At 39.2% G+C, this 14,299-nt stretch overlaps 1 protein-coding gene across 2 annotated transcripts in view; it reads left to right on the forward strand.

Annotated features, from left to right (window-relative positions):
• Positions 1 to 399: 399 nt before the first annotated feature.
• The window catches only part of RERE (arginine-glutamic acid dipeptide repeats), a 269,676-nt gene continuing 255,776 nt past the window's right edge, over positions 400 to 14,299 (forward strand). The window contains exon 1 of one of the 2 annotated variants that reach the window (XM_031463992.2): positions 400 to 521. The gene's annotated coding sequence lies outside the window, so the exon portion shown is untranslated. The remainder of the gene's footprint in view (positions 522 to 14,299) is intronic. The other variant, XM_064494092.1, reaches the window with a different exon arrangement.

Here is a 14,299-nt window from a genome sequence, read left to right on the forward strand (position 1 = left end):
GAGCGCGCGCCCGTAGTGGCGGCGGTAGGGGCGCGCGCGGAGCCGGCCGGGCTCCAGCCCAGGTTTTGCCGGCGGCCGCCGCCGCCGCCGCGGGGAGGCTGCTCTTTCTCTCCCACCGTCTGGGTCACAGGCATGTGGCAGTGTTGGCCCGGCCGCCCGGGCTGAAGGAGTGCGAGCCGCGGCGGCCGCTTTCCCCAGCCGCGGGCGGGGCCCGGCGCGGCCACCGCCTCCCGGAGCCGCTGAGCCGCGGGAACCTGCGCCCGCCCCGCGCTTTGCTGCCCGGCGGCCGCCCGGGCCTCCTTTTGTTTAGCAAGTGCATTTCATGCCGACCCCCAGCCCGTCCCAACGGTGCCCGCGGGCCTGAGTTTGTGGCGGGGTGGGGGGAGCTGAGGCGGAGGCCGGAGGGCTCAGCTCCTGCAGCGACCGGCCGCAGGCAAGTGGGCGGCCCCCCTCGTGCTGCGAGGGGGACGCGGGGCTCCGGCCGGGAAGTTGGACAAGTGTGAGCACAGGGGCTCTCGGAGGTGGGTGTACGCGAGTGTTGTCGCTAGCCCTAGAGAGATGAACAACTCGGGCATTAAGAATGGTGGTGGCTTTCCAGGAATCAGGAATAGGTATTTGTTGTGTCCCATTGCATTTCTCCTGGGCTTACTAGTTTTTTTAAATTGCCAAAACTCTAGAAATCCCAATTAAATAAATCAATTAAGCATGTTAAAGGCAGAGAAACCACTTTTTAAAGGTAGGTGTGTGTGTATGTGTGTTTGTGTGTCTTTGAAAGGAAAGTGAAAACGGGCCGTATATAATCCACAAGCCGCTGTTTGATCAGAAACTTTAGTTTAAAACTAAAGTGAATTGGATAGATTTGATTATAGATTAGTTTGGGGCTGCTTAATTGACAAAAATAATTTGTTTCTTGATCAAAATACTGTTATTTTAGCAGATTAGGTAAGATGCAGATACAGCTTTGAAGACGATTGCTTTAAGATTAAATTAACTTTTTCTTTTCTTCTCTTTTCTTTTATTTTCTTTTTTGGCTTGAGGTGGTGGCTTCTGGGCCCTCTCACCCTGTTTACTCCAGTCTTGCACTCTAGTTGAAGCTATGGGGAGACCTGCTTGACCACTTTCTGTTTGCTGAGAAAGAAACTCTTGTGATAGGTTACTTTGTTTTACTCACAGCCTTTCCCCTTCCTGGCCCACATGTGCCACTTCTCTCCTTGGGGCATTGTTTGGCTGGAGGCCTTCTCTCAGCCATATGGAAATTTAAAAAAATGGTATGTGAATGAACACAGGTCAATAAAGAGATTAATTTTTCCCTTTGAAATGTGTGTCTGTGTGCTTTAAGATTGAGACACTGAATAAAAGTTGAGAACAGAGTTGACAAAGTCCTTTATATTATGTGCCCAAATTACTACATTCTGGCCTTCCCCCAACACCCCCATTTAAAGTAGACATGGTTTGAAACCTTACAGACGGAAACAATATTCCATGTAAGCCCGTTGATCTGTGGGCAATTATTTCCAGATGCACAACCAACTCTACATTTTTATGCGTGTGTTAGATTTGGGCTCTAAGAGGCAATTGCCTTTCTGAAAATTTACATTGCCTAGTAAAATAACACAAAGCAGACATTTTAGAGGCTTAACAGCAACTTCACAATAGTATGGGAGCAGCAGTTAGAAGCCTTGTGTTTGTTTTTTTTTTTTTTCCGAACTCTGTAATTTAGTAGTGTTTAAACTATTTTATAAAGATCTCTGGGACCAGTGAAAGGTGGTTTTCAGTCCAGAGCACTTGAGTGCTCATTGTACTCTAGCAGGCCCTGGTGCTTGGCAGGCTGTGCTTGAAATGTTATTTGATCTGGTTGCGTGATAGAATTGACTAAGATTACACTTTTTCCCTCCCTGTGGCTGTTGAAAGTGAGGCATCACCAAGTACTGTTCAGTAACATAAAGACTTAACCTACATTCATTCACTCTAAGAAGGTTTCCAGCAAAAGGCCATTTAGGTTTTTGTCTTGTTTTGTGGTTTTGCATTTATGAATTGAGGCGAGAGCTGACGTAATGTAGCTGTACCACTTCCTTTGTGTGTGTATGGGTTTTTATAGCCTATAGGATACGTCTCAGTCTATGTGGTAGTGATTATTTCTGAAAGGCTTGAATGTATATATATTTTCAAATACGAGTACCTTCAGCTATGTGCCGATTAATTTTTTTTAGGTTGTAGGTCTGGCGGTGGTGGGGGTGGAGGGTGTCATGGTGAACCCTGTCAACTTATCTGTAAGGTTCAATGAATTGCCTGTGTGTTATGCAGACTAGCTCTTAATTTTAATTAGTGCAACTGTGTACAGCTGTTAGGTCAGAATGCATTGGCTGCTCCTGCAGGGTAGTTTTATCTTACACTGGAGGTTTTATGGACTTGTCTGGCTGTGTTTCTTAATCCCTCTCCCACAGCCAGTGTGCTTGCTTTTAAAAAGCAAATGATAGAACAAGACAAGCTTTTGTTTACTCGTGTAATAGTTTGCTTGTGAGATTTATTTTTGGTTGTGAGGAAATTGGTAAACCTTGTAATTTACTAGTAGGTATTACATTCACTATGCTTTTCCAAGGTCAGAGGGTTTTGCTTGCTATTGTGTTAGTCTGAGTAGCCAATGGAATCATCCATTTTATAGTGACATAGGAAACCATTTTTTTTTTTAAACTGGTTCTTTGTTTGCTATTCTCGGATTAGTTTGTAAAACTCAGAAATAAATGTTAGCTCCATGGAGATAACATGGTTAAAATGTTTCTCCCTGTCTCTTACCTCTTGTTACAGTGTACCAAAGGGACTGAGAAAACCATTGATTAACAGCACTTTGACCATGGGCTGGATGATTAATATGAGGGTTTTGAAATACCTCTGTTCAGGGACATGTGTGGCTACCTTTAAATTTTAAAATGTGTTTTTGTCTCCAAGTTATTGGAAAGTATTTATTATAAGATTGAATAGCTTTGAGTCTTTGAATATAGGTCTGTGACAAAGTCAGGCTTTTCAGGCTGTAAAATAGATTGTGGTTTGAATGGCATCATATTTTCTTAATAGTTTGGTCTCCTTATGGTCTGCCTTTGTCCTGAGGAGATGCTTACCACCACAGGTTTCTAAGACTGTCTACTACATTTTTTAAAAAGCAAAAATCAAACCCAAAGTTGGCTGAAATCTGTTTATATATAAAGCTAATGGGATGCCTTTTTCACTGGCCCAGTTTACTGGTAGAAGAACATGGGGCTGTGTTGTTGGAGGGACTCGCGCAGGTGCAATGGGGACTGGTGGAGTAGCGACGGGAGGGAAGTTGGCTCAGGTTGAGATTTTTTAAAAAAACTCATTGGAGAAGTGAATCCTGAAAATGACCTGGGATGAGGAAAGAGTGCAACATTTTCTAGAAAATGTGACATGTATAAAATGTTTTCTCTACATAAAAGAAACCAAGACATTTAGATTGGCAGCAGAGACTGCTGAATCCAAGTCAAAATAGAAGGAAGTATATAGTTAATATTTGGCCAAAAATCATGGCCCAATCATAAAAGGAAATATTATGCAACACTAAAAACCATGGTGGTATACAAATAAAATGTAAAGCTCAGTGAAAAAAAAAAAAAACTGTAGATGCCAAATGTTTATGCAGTATGATTCCAGTTACATGCACACCCACATTTACTCACAGAGGCTAAGGAAAAAGATTAGAAGAAAAATACCAAATGTTTGTAGTGCTGATGATGACTTCATTTCCTTAATGCTGTTCCTACTTTGCACGATTGATTCAATCCCTGTAGGTCTGAAGGCCTCAAGCGATTTTACCAAGGCTTCTGGCTGGTGAGTGGTGAGGCTGGGATTTTAAGCCAGATCCTGACCCGTTCTTACTTTGCCCACCTCATCCTGTAAGTGGTTACTTTTGTGAAAAGCAAATTCCACCCTCTTCCTCCACACAGCAGTGGCCCAGAGGGCTTTGAAATTTGTTGATGCTAACCAGAGGCTACTCACTGAATCTCACATAGGAGGATCCAGTGCTGAGGCAATGCTGTGCATGTAGTTATTGGAAAAGAAAAGCCAGTACTCTGGCAAGAGGAAGAAATGGAAGAATGATTTGAAAGAGGTCTGAAAAGTAAAGCAATATAAAGAGGATAAAGGGAGGAGGGTGCTTCAGGGTGGGGGTGGGGTGTGTGTTCTAGGTTTGGGACTAGGGAACGAGGACTGAGAAAGTTTAGTCAGGAGTCAGTGGAACCCCTGAGAATTTGTTGAAAGCAGAGCAGCCTGCGAGGTGGAGGATGGCCAGTGATGCTGGTTTGCAGTTAGTAAGAAACGTTGCAAAGTTTGATGGAGAAGTGATAGAAAGTAGCTGAAAGGGGCTGCAGGTTAAGGACATTAACTGGGTGATGCATGAGGAGGTTAATGGCAGTGGTGCTCAGTAGGTAGGCTTTTATGATGGTTCGTATGACAGTTGTGTTCAGGTTTTTGTGATAAAATGAGTTAATGGATGTGAATCACCTTAGGAAGCAGAAAACATTTGAATGTTAGAGGATTAGTCAAAAGTTACTTGTGAAGAAGAGTTTTAAGAATATGGCAGGTAAGTATGGGGCCCCTTTATAAAATTACTTTTGCCTGTAAAGCTTAGAAATAACCACTTGGTTCTAAAGATGAGCGATTAGATCTGTTTCTCTTGTCTTGTTTCCGCAAATTGAGTGAGCTTTTGTAGTTGCGTTTTTTAAAAAAAGGTCAGTTTATAAGTGACTCTTGAGCTTCAAAGAAATCAAATGGACCAAATATATTGTGCATTTGAAAAATTGCTTAAGTCAAAAGCCTCCAGATGGTGTATGCTGCTTTGTTCACAGCTGTATTTACCACAAGCTCACCAGATTATCTTCTAATAATTTAAAAATAGCTGGTTAGAAACTGGTATAGTCAAGTCTCTGATGGTTTTGAACCTCAACAGCAATACTGCTTTCACTTGTACACTTTTAGTAAAATACCAGTTGAAATTACTTACTTCCTTTTGCGTTGTTTTCAGGATTTCTTATTGGGCCAATTTAAGCTTTGTACAAACAACCAGTGTGCTTACATCCAGGTGCAGACAACCAGGTTCTTTTTATGTGGTCTCAGGAGAGAGACTGGAGAATGGCTCTTGATTGTCTTTAAAAGATATTTTTGTTGTTTTACTAATCGTTTATTTTAAAAAATATTTTAAGTATGTTAAACACATGCAGTTGATACCTTCCTTATATGTACGATGAACTTTCTGTATTTTTTAATATTACCAACAAACAAAAACCAAGACAAAAACCCTTCAGTACTCACATCTCCTTCCCAATATAAATGCTTTGTTCTCTTACAAAAATTTAATAAAAGTTCTTTTGGAAAGACTCAAATCACTAAATCTTAATTTTTTTGGCCACACATACTACTGTTATTTTTGCTTAACAAAACAGAGTTTTCATAAATTAGATGTAAAACATAGGAAAATAGTTTGGAACATCATCTAGGAGTTTTACATATGTGAGGGAGGTTGGTGAAGACATGCACATTTTTATTAACTGACTAAAATTACATAGAAAAACATCTGTATTGAATCATTTGAACAGTAATTTTCTCCTTTTGGTTTTAGGTATTCTTACTCTTGTGGTTTTTTTTTTGTGTGTGGGTATTTTATAATGAGAAAAATTATGCAGAAGACTTTACCTGTGTGTGTTCTTTGACCCCCTGCCTAGGCAGTCTGTTCTTTCAGAGACTGTGCTCTTTGCACAGAGCATGGTTCTCACACTGAACAGGTAAGGGGAGTGGTCAGTAAGGGAATGTTCACCTTTCAGAAAGCATGTTAGAGGTGCATGGAAGGAGGTACAGCAATTAGTAGTCACTCTTAAGTGTCCTGGAGGCAGGAGCAGTTTAAGTTTGGATCTTTGGAAAGGAAGATCAAAAAGTGCTGGAAAAAATGTAGTGTCTCAAGTAGTCTGGCATTTTTGGGGAAAGATTTCTTCAGTTTTGCTAACAGGTTTAAGTTGATTGCATAAACACTTATTATTGGATAAGTAATACTTTATTTATATAATACATTAAAACAGTAAAAAATAAAACCACTATTTAATAAATTGTAATAAGTTTTCAGTTCATTTGGATAAATACCAAGGAGCATGATTTTTGATCTATAATAAGAGAATGATTTTGTAAGAAATTAGCATACTATCTGTTTCTGTACTATTATGCAATCCCAGCAGCAATGAAGGAGAGTTCCTGTTGCTTCACATCCTTGCTAGCATTTGGTGGTGTCATTATTTTGGATTTTAGTTCCCTTTATTTAAAGAAATTAAAAATATCCACTCATTTCTGGTGTCAGCTATGCTATAGTTTTGACTTTTTCTACTATTTGCCATAGAGAAGGAGGAATGAGGACCATAAATGTCATGTACTACATGTGCCTAATTCTCCATCCTGTAGGGGAAAGGCATAAGGTATAAATTTGGGAATAATGCAGTCTGATTACACTTTCTTAAAAAATGGGCCTAATGCTGATGTAATGATGTCAGGTCATGGTTCGGGTAAAATGTAGCAGTATTCGTTTTTTTTAGTGATTCCATGTAAGCATTGTTTTCTCTCAGTTACCTCTGTTCCTCATTTTGCAAAAGATTTCATTTATAAGAAGGGAAAGGAATGCTTTAAATTTTTGAAATAGTCATTCTGGCCAAAGGTACTTATTTGCTTGATACTTATAAATGTAAATATTTGTATTAATTTCTTTATTGCAAGACCATTTATTGAATGGTCAGGGCACACAGAAATGAGGACCATTTGATCCTGTCCTTGGAGGGGATAATGTATCTAATAATTACAGCAATGGATGTTGATGGTTTAATAGGGTAGATACTGTGCACTTCTAAAATGAGGTTAGAATTACTTCCCAGCTATGCTTATTTAATGAGTATTTTTGACTTTGTGTTTATCTAGTTACTTACTGGAATTTAACATCAGCCTGTGTTCCGTACCAACCCCAAGCTTTGATGTGAAGATGGTTTGGATAGGCTCTCCTGGGGGTTATGCAGCTCATCAATTCCTCTGTCAGGAGTTCTTACCTTTATTTTTATCAGGGACTCCATTGAGTATTGGTGTAAGCTGTGGTTTTTCCCCCTGGAGCAGAACTGTGAACCTTGGCCTCCATGTTCATAATACGCACTTGTAGGTAGTTTATGGCAGTCCTGCATTGAAGAACATCTATTCTAGTGAGCTCTAAATCTCCTGTTTCAATTACTGGGAATCCTTGGCATTTCTTATTTTTGGCCAATTTGTTTTACTTGAGTAGTGTGGTTGTGAGGCCGTTGACTTCTGTGGAGCTTTGTGAAGCTTGCTGTTTGTGTTTCCTGAATGGTTTATCCAGGGAGTCCCAGGCTGCTGTTGGCCATGCAGACCTTGCTGTCTTTGTGAGGACCCAGGGGAGAAACTGTTCTCAGCTCTAAGTACCAGAAGGAACTGACCTCCTGAGTATGTGGTTTGTTTCTAACATATGGATTTAAAATCCTGTGACTGATTGTTTCTTTCGGGCACTTTGCTTATAAAATTTTTGCCACATCTGACAAAAGGTATAAAATGAACCTGAACACGTCTTTCTTTCTCCCCCTGCAGTTTTCCTTTGTCCCAAGGGAAAGAGAAGCCCTATAGTGTAAGTTTAGAGGGAGTACTGGGTCTGTAGCCGGCGTGACTGGTGAGACTTGCCGTGCGGCCCGAGGAAACTTGTTTCACCCCTGTGTGCCCAGGGTCCTCTTCTAGAAATCATTCCTACTTTGTGTGGCTGCTGTGAGGGTAAAATGGAAAGCTCCTAGAGCAGTAGCTGGTAGATAAATGCTGAATAAACTTAGCTATTGTTATCATTCCAGGTCCCTCATCTTTTTTATTTTTATTTACTTTTTGAGTAAAGATAGACTTATTTAGATAGATATATACTACATAGTGTAGGCTAAGAGAAAGGCCAAGAGGTGTAGGGGTTGGGTGCTCGGGTTAAAGTAAAAGTAGATACACACCCCATAGACATAGTGCGGGCTGTTTCCGAAGACTAGGGAGCGAGAGAGGCCTCCCTCATCTATTTTAAATTTTGTTTTATATTGTATGAATCTCAGTAAGCTGCCTTAAGTTAGCCCTTTTAAGAGTAAAGCATCCTTTAAATCTCCCCTACCCCCTGCTTATTTTTTTATACAAAGGTTTAATTTCTGCCTGAAGACAGTTGTTAAATAAATTATGTAGGAGAGTGCTATGGGCTGAATTCTGTTCCTCCAAATTTCATATGCTCTAGTCATAACCACCAGCTAAGTATTTGGAGGTGAGGCCTATGGGAAGTAATTAGGTTTAGCTGAGGTCATGAGGGTGGGGCGCCATAAGTGTCCTTATAAGAAGAGAGACTGGAGTCACTCTCTTTCGCTCAGCCGTGTGAGGGCCCAGAGAGAAGGCAGGGCACCAAATGAACTAAGTTGTCTGGAACCTTGATTTTGGACTTTCCAGCCCCCAGGACTGTAGGAAATACATTTCTTTAAGCCACCCAGTCTTTAATACCAATCTGTGGTATTCTGTTGTAGCAGCCTGAGCACACTAATACGGAGAGTAAATTTCATACATCCAGACTAGAAGGTGATCAATAGCTTATTACAGAGACAGCTTTTCAAGAGTGAAATGAGGATTATGCTTCTGTTTACAGAAGACTTTACACCTGCTGAATAGCCTTCCCTGACCTCTTTTGGTCCTCACAGCTAGCTACCTTATGAAGGAGGCAGAGCAGATGCCGGCTTCTCAAATTACAAGATGAGAGAGCCAAGTCTAGAGAATCTATTTGGGTTGCCTATGTTCACAGTTTCCATTTTGAAAGTGGGTGAGCCTCTTTTGTAGCTATGTTTTTTGACTTCTGTATCTATTGTTCCTATCATGAACACCTTAATATTGTCAGTTTAGTGTTATAATTCTTTTGTATAGATGAGCGTAACCTTTACTTTTAGTCTTTGTAGGGATATTGTTTTCAATGTGGAGAATGCCCCACTTTTTACATTTCAACATGGGAACTTTTGAAACATCAGTGGTGAATTTGTTGAATTTATATATCTTTCCTGTCTGAAGGAGAAAAGTGGAATTTGTGATTCTTTGGCCTGCCAGTTAGATTTGAAGTATAAAATTTCTGTGAATATCGTAAGTGTGAATTAGTACTTACGGCATTTTGTTCTTTTATTTTGGTCTAGATACTGGCTTGCCATTCAGTCTTGCTGATAAGTTTCTAAGACGTAGGAGTTATTTGGAGCTATCCACAGTCAAAATAGTCAAGGTGATTTGAGTATGTCTTGATCGAAAGAATAAAACAGACTTTAATTAGTTAACAAGGGAAAAAAAAACCCCAACTCCAAACCTCCAGCCAAATTCTGCCCTTCATTCTTAGTTCTAGATTCCTTCAAAGTTAATATTTATGAACCATCAAAACATACTGTATTTGCTTCATTTCCTGTTAAATTTTAACAAACTAAAACAAGAAATCAAACTTTTACTTCCTGATGATAAAATGATTTATTTGAGATGAAAAACTTAGAATAGATTTAAAAACCTTATTGAGATACTCTTTGCATAACAGACAATTCATCTTTTGAAAGTGTACAAATCAACAGTATTTAGTATATTCAGAGTTGTGCCATCAATCACCACAATATAATTACGAATAGATATTATAGGGCAGTTTCTGGTGATTAATTGAATGGTCCTGGATCATCTTTTATATATAAATTTGTACTTCTTACAATAAGAATATAACTTTACTATATGCTTTACTATTACAGGATATAATTGTCTTAAGGCAGTCAAGCCCAGCTTTTGTTTACAGGAGTCTGACAGAAGTTAACTTCAACCCAAGGTTGTGAAATCCTTCAGTGACTGATGACTCCCTCCAAGGGATGATAAAGCAGTTATGGATTTGGTGTGCAGATGGATTGTAGTCTCTTTCAGCGTATTATCTGGAGAAATTGCAACTTTCCCAGAGCATTGTTTTTACATTTGATGTGCTCAAATATGTTAGACATTTGCCATCCTCAGCAGTTTGTGTGAAAGACTCTTTCATTTGTGAACAGAAAGGCAGACAGCCACTGTGTCTCAGATTAGGGGAGTTTCTTAGTGTTAGTTCCTAGTTGGTTCGTAACATTCAAGTGGGCCCTGTTGGCTGCTGGGCAGTCATCCACCCTCCCCCCTGTCCACTCATTTGCCTGGTTTCCTAGATGGCCGTTTCTTACTTCCTCCCTGTCTTTATGCTGGGTTTCCTGCTTCAGCGAGGAAAATCAGAGCAGGGCAGAGAGTTCTGCAGACGCCCCCACCACGGGCCCACCTGGCAGCACAGACCCCTGCCCCCCACTGCCTGCAGTAGACCCCCAGTCTCCCCCCACCCCAGGCCTGTCCCACCGGCTGCCACCTCTGCCCCTCACAAGTCGTTTTCTGTCTCTCTTATCATGCGTGTTTTGCATTCTGCTGGATCATTCTCAGCAGCTTACAATTTTCCTGCTCTTCTCTCATCTTAAGACAAATACAAAAACACCCCCCCCCCTTTTGGACCCCACTCCCCCTGCCAGCTTTTACTTACTTCTCTGCTCCTTTTTGCAGCAAAACATCTCAACTAGAGTTTTCTGTACTTAAGGTTTCCAGCTCTCCTCTCCTGCCTTAAATCCATCACCCATCACTCCAGGGAAATTGCTGTGGTGAAGATTGCCAAGTCCTCTACACTGCTGTTCCCTGGAGTGTATCTCCTCAGATGACTGTGTGTCCTCACTTTCAAGGCACTGAGGCCTGCCTTGACCTTTGGTCTCTGCTCCTGGTCTCTCTTACCCTGCTGTGTTTTTTTTCTCAAATACTGTTTATGTATGTATTTTCATTGCTTACGGTCTCATTCCTCCCACTAGAATGCAAAGTCCTGAAGAGCAGGGATTCTTAACTGTCTGGTTCACTGATACATCCCCAGCATGTGGAACAGTAACTGACACACAGTTGGTGTCTGATAAATTTTCTCTGCACCATGCCCTAGGACCCATGGCTTTAAAAATTATCTAAATGAATATAGCTAAAATTTTATCTCTAGTCCAGGTCTACTGAGCTACTTCACATTTCCACCCTGATGTCTAATGAGCATCTAAAACCTAACATGCTCAAGTAGATGTGTTCCCCTACTCCACACATAGTTGTGGGGTTTTATGTTTTAACTTCTTCAGTCAGTAGGAACTTACTTGTCACCTCTTGTCTTTGGTGTATGAACTGTACCACCTGGAATGCCAGAGGGAGACTGGAGCAATCTTAGGTTACTTAGTTTTCATCTGGCACTTTTAAAGCAGTTATATTTTTGAATGCTGACAAAAATTCTAAACAGCATTGTACCAGTTTTAAAAAGTCAATGTCCATTATTTGATTTATTTTAATAAAATTTTTATTGTAGATTCCATAGAACCATTAGTTAGTATTTTGTTGTTTGATACTTGGAATTGTGTTTTTACCTTTCACATTAAAGAAAATATTATTGAAACTTTGATTTAAGGACATGTCAATTGCCATCTACTTAGCGAATATAAAATACTTTTTAGAAAGCTTTTATTAGTGTAGTGGGTGAATTGTTGAATCAGGAATTTGTACTTAGAAATTCTTCTCTGGGAGAATCAAATCAGCCCTCTTAAAATCCAAGCTTGAAGTTTGTTTTAGCGAGACATGGAGTTTAATGGCATTTCTTCAATAAATGCTGCTCAGGTCTCACAGCATCATAAATATTGAGGTAACTTTCTTCACATTGGCAATTACATTTACTGTCTACCAGTAAATTATTAGATTTCTTGCCCAAGAAACTCTTTCAAAGAATCCTACCCTTGTAGATTAATGTATGTTGATAGTTTATAGGACAGCACCCGAGCACTGTAAGCAGACTTGTTAGGTGGAAAAATTACTAGTGGTTTATTTAAATATATACATGTTTAATTTACTATTATATTTCTCTATGATGATAGAGATAAAAGAAACTTGCAATAATGTTTTCTCTTTTTTGGAACCTGTAAAGCAGCAGAACAATTCTGTTTAGCCTAATTTAGTGCAGTGGTGTCATAAAGAGAATCACAGTGTGCTCAGACCATGCCAGGACAACCCGGTGGATCAGTGAAAAATTCGTTTAATATATGATAGGTGAGGAAAGGATGAGGAATTTGCCTGAAGTTTTTACTTTTTATCTAATGGAGTTTCCTTTATGTGTCCAGTGCATTAACGTGGGATCTGTTTTTAAACAGTCTTGCGAAAAGTTTATTATGTGGTAGGTCTGTGATGAGCTGTAAAGATAGAGATACAGTCCTTGGTTTACAAGTCTAACACTGCCTTTCCTTTGACGCTAAAATTCTCTAAACTTAATTCTCAGCTTAACTGACGTCCACGATTCCCCTTTAACAAAGGAGAAAATAGCTGAGAGGTGAAGTTGCCTTCCTCACTGCCCCTCAATAACCTAGTTTGATTTCCATGTCTGATGTTATCTGCAGTACATTACAGGAATAGATGAGAAAGACATAGGAAAAGTGGATCACCGGGAGAGAGATTTCTGTAGACCAAAGGTGACTGAATGCACATGTGGAGGGAGAGCAGGAGAGAGAGGAAGCTTACTCTGAATGTTGTTGATTTGGCTAGATGACCTTTGAGAGGATCCTTAGAAGCTTGATTTTGGCCGTATCTAAGTATATCTGTTCTCTTTTGTGTAGGGTCGTATTAGAGAATTGTTTTGAAAGACAAGATAGTTTCACTGGACTTTTTCTAATAATGTATCTTTAGAATGAAAACACTGATCTGATTTCAGTTTTTCAGTTTCTCAGGAGATTCTCAATTTAGTTTGCCACAGGTTGAGTTTTAAAATAAAAAGATTCAGAAAAGAGTATGTTCAGTGTCTGTAAGAAGTCAGTTCCAGCATTTAACACTAAAACACAAGGAAGCAAAAGCTTAGTCTAGTGACAGTGCTAAGATTAATTCTACTTGTTGGAATTAATGTTCTTTTGATAAATAAACAATTTTCAGATTCCTGGTGGATGAATTTAACTGAGAACTGATTACAATTATTACATTAATTCACATGAGTTGTGCCAAATCTGAAAACAGAGAAAAAGAAACAACTTGTTTTTGCTGTTAGTAGATGTCCTGGTTTGGTCATACAGGTTCCACCCCCTTTTATCTTCTAATGCTTTCTCTTCTAAGATTAAAACCAAATCTCAGTATATTGACATGTAGCATTCAGATACTCTTATTAGTTAACTTAATTTCCTTTGATTTTTATAACACTCATTTGAAAAAAATGATGGAAACTTTTTCTGGTTTTCATAGCAATAGAAACAGTAGATAAAAATTTACTCAGAAACTAATAAGCTAAATTTTTAGACTTACCAGTTGGAATCTGAAGAGGATTAGTTTAAAAATGGACTTCAATCAGAAACTGATTGGTTAAATTGAATGCATCTTGAATTATGTAGTACAATTCAGGAGGTTAGCTCTAAATATCTGGACTGGTAAAGGGGTTTCTAATCCAACTTTGATATTTATCTTCTGAAGGTGACCAGTTTATCTTCTGTGTTCACTGCCATTGCAGGAGGAAAGATGGGATGTATAGACCTTGTCATCATGGGGTGGTGAGACCAGGGGGCATAAATTGGGCTTCATCTTGTCTTCCGTAGGAGCCACAATGATTACTTTAAGTATTTTTGAACTTGATTGTTGCTTAATTCATCATTCTTGTTTGTTTTTTAAATCCCTAGTTGAAATACACTGTTTTTGTTGTTTTGTTATAAGTCTGACACTTAGTGCTAATATAATAGTTTGACAGATGGTTTCATAAGCTTGTATGTTTCAGCATTAATTCCATCATGTGAAAGGAAGGAAGGACTTTTTGTTTATGCCTAGGACATTTTTAACATGAGAAACTATTTCTTGTTTAGTGACACTGGCTTTTCTAGTAAACTTGTGTATAGTTAAAGAGGATGAGTGTCAATATGCCTAATATATTATTCGGTGAATTGATTCTTTGAAAAAACATTTGGTCACTGAAGTATACTTTGAAATAAAGGCTTTTGGCACTCTTTGAACCATGAAAAATTTAAAGCATCCTTCAGCATGATTCTAAATGGAAATTTTATTTAGTATCTGTCTTTTATTACTAAAGAACCTCTAAAGCCAACAATAAAAACTAAAAACAAAAACAAAAACCAAGTAGCATTTTAAACCTGTTAAATAGTATTGTTGACCTAGCTTTGAAGGAGGACCTATGGAGTAAACTCAA

This window comes from Camelus dromedarius, chromosome 14, assembly GCF_036321535.1.
Source record: "Camelus dromedarius isolate mCamDro1 chromosome 14, mCamDro1.pat, whole genome shotgun sequence".
Classification (NCBI taxonomy): domain Eukaryota; kingdom Metazoa; phylum Chordata; class Mammalia; order Artiodactyla; family Camelidae; genus Camelus; species Camelus dromedarius.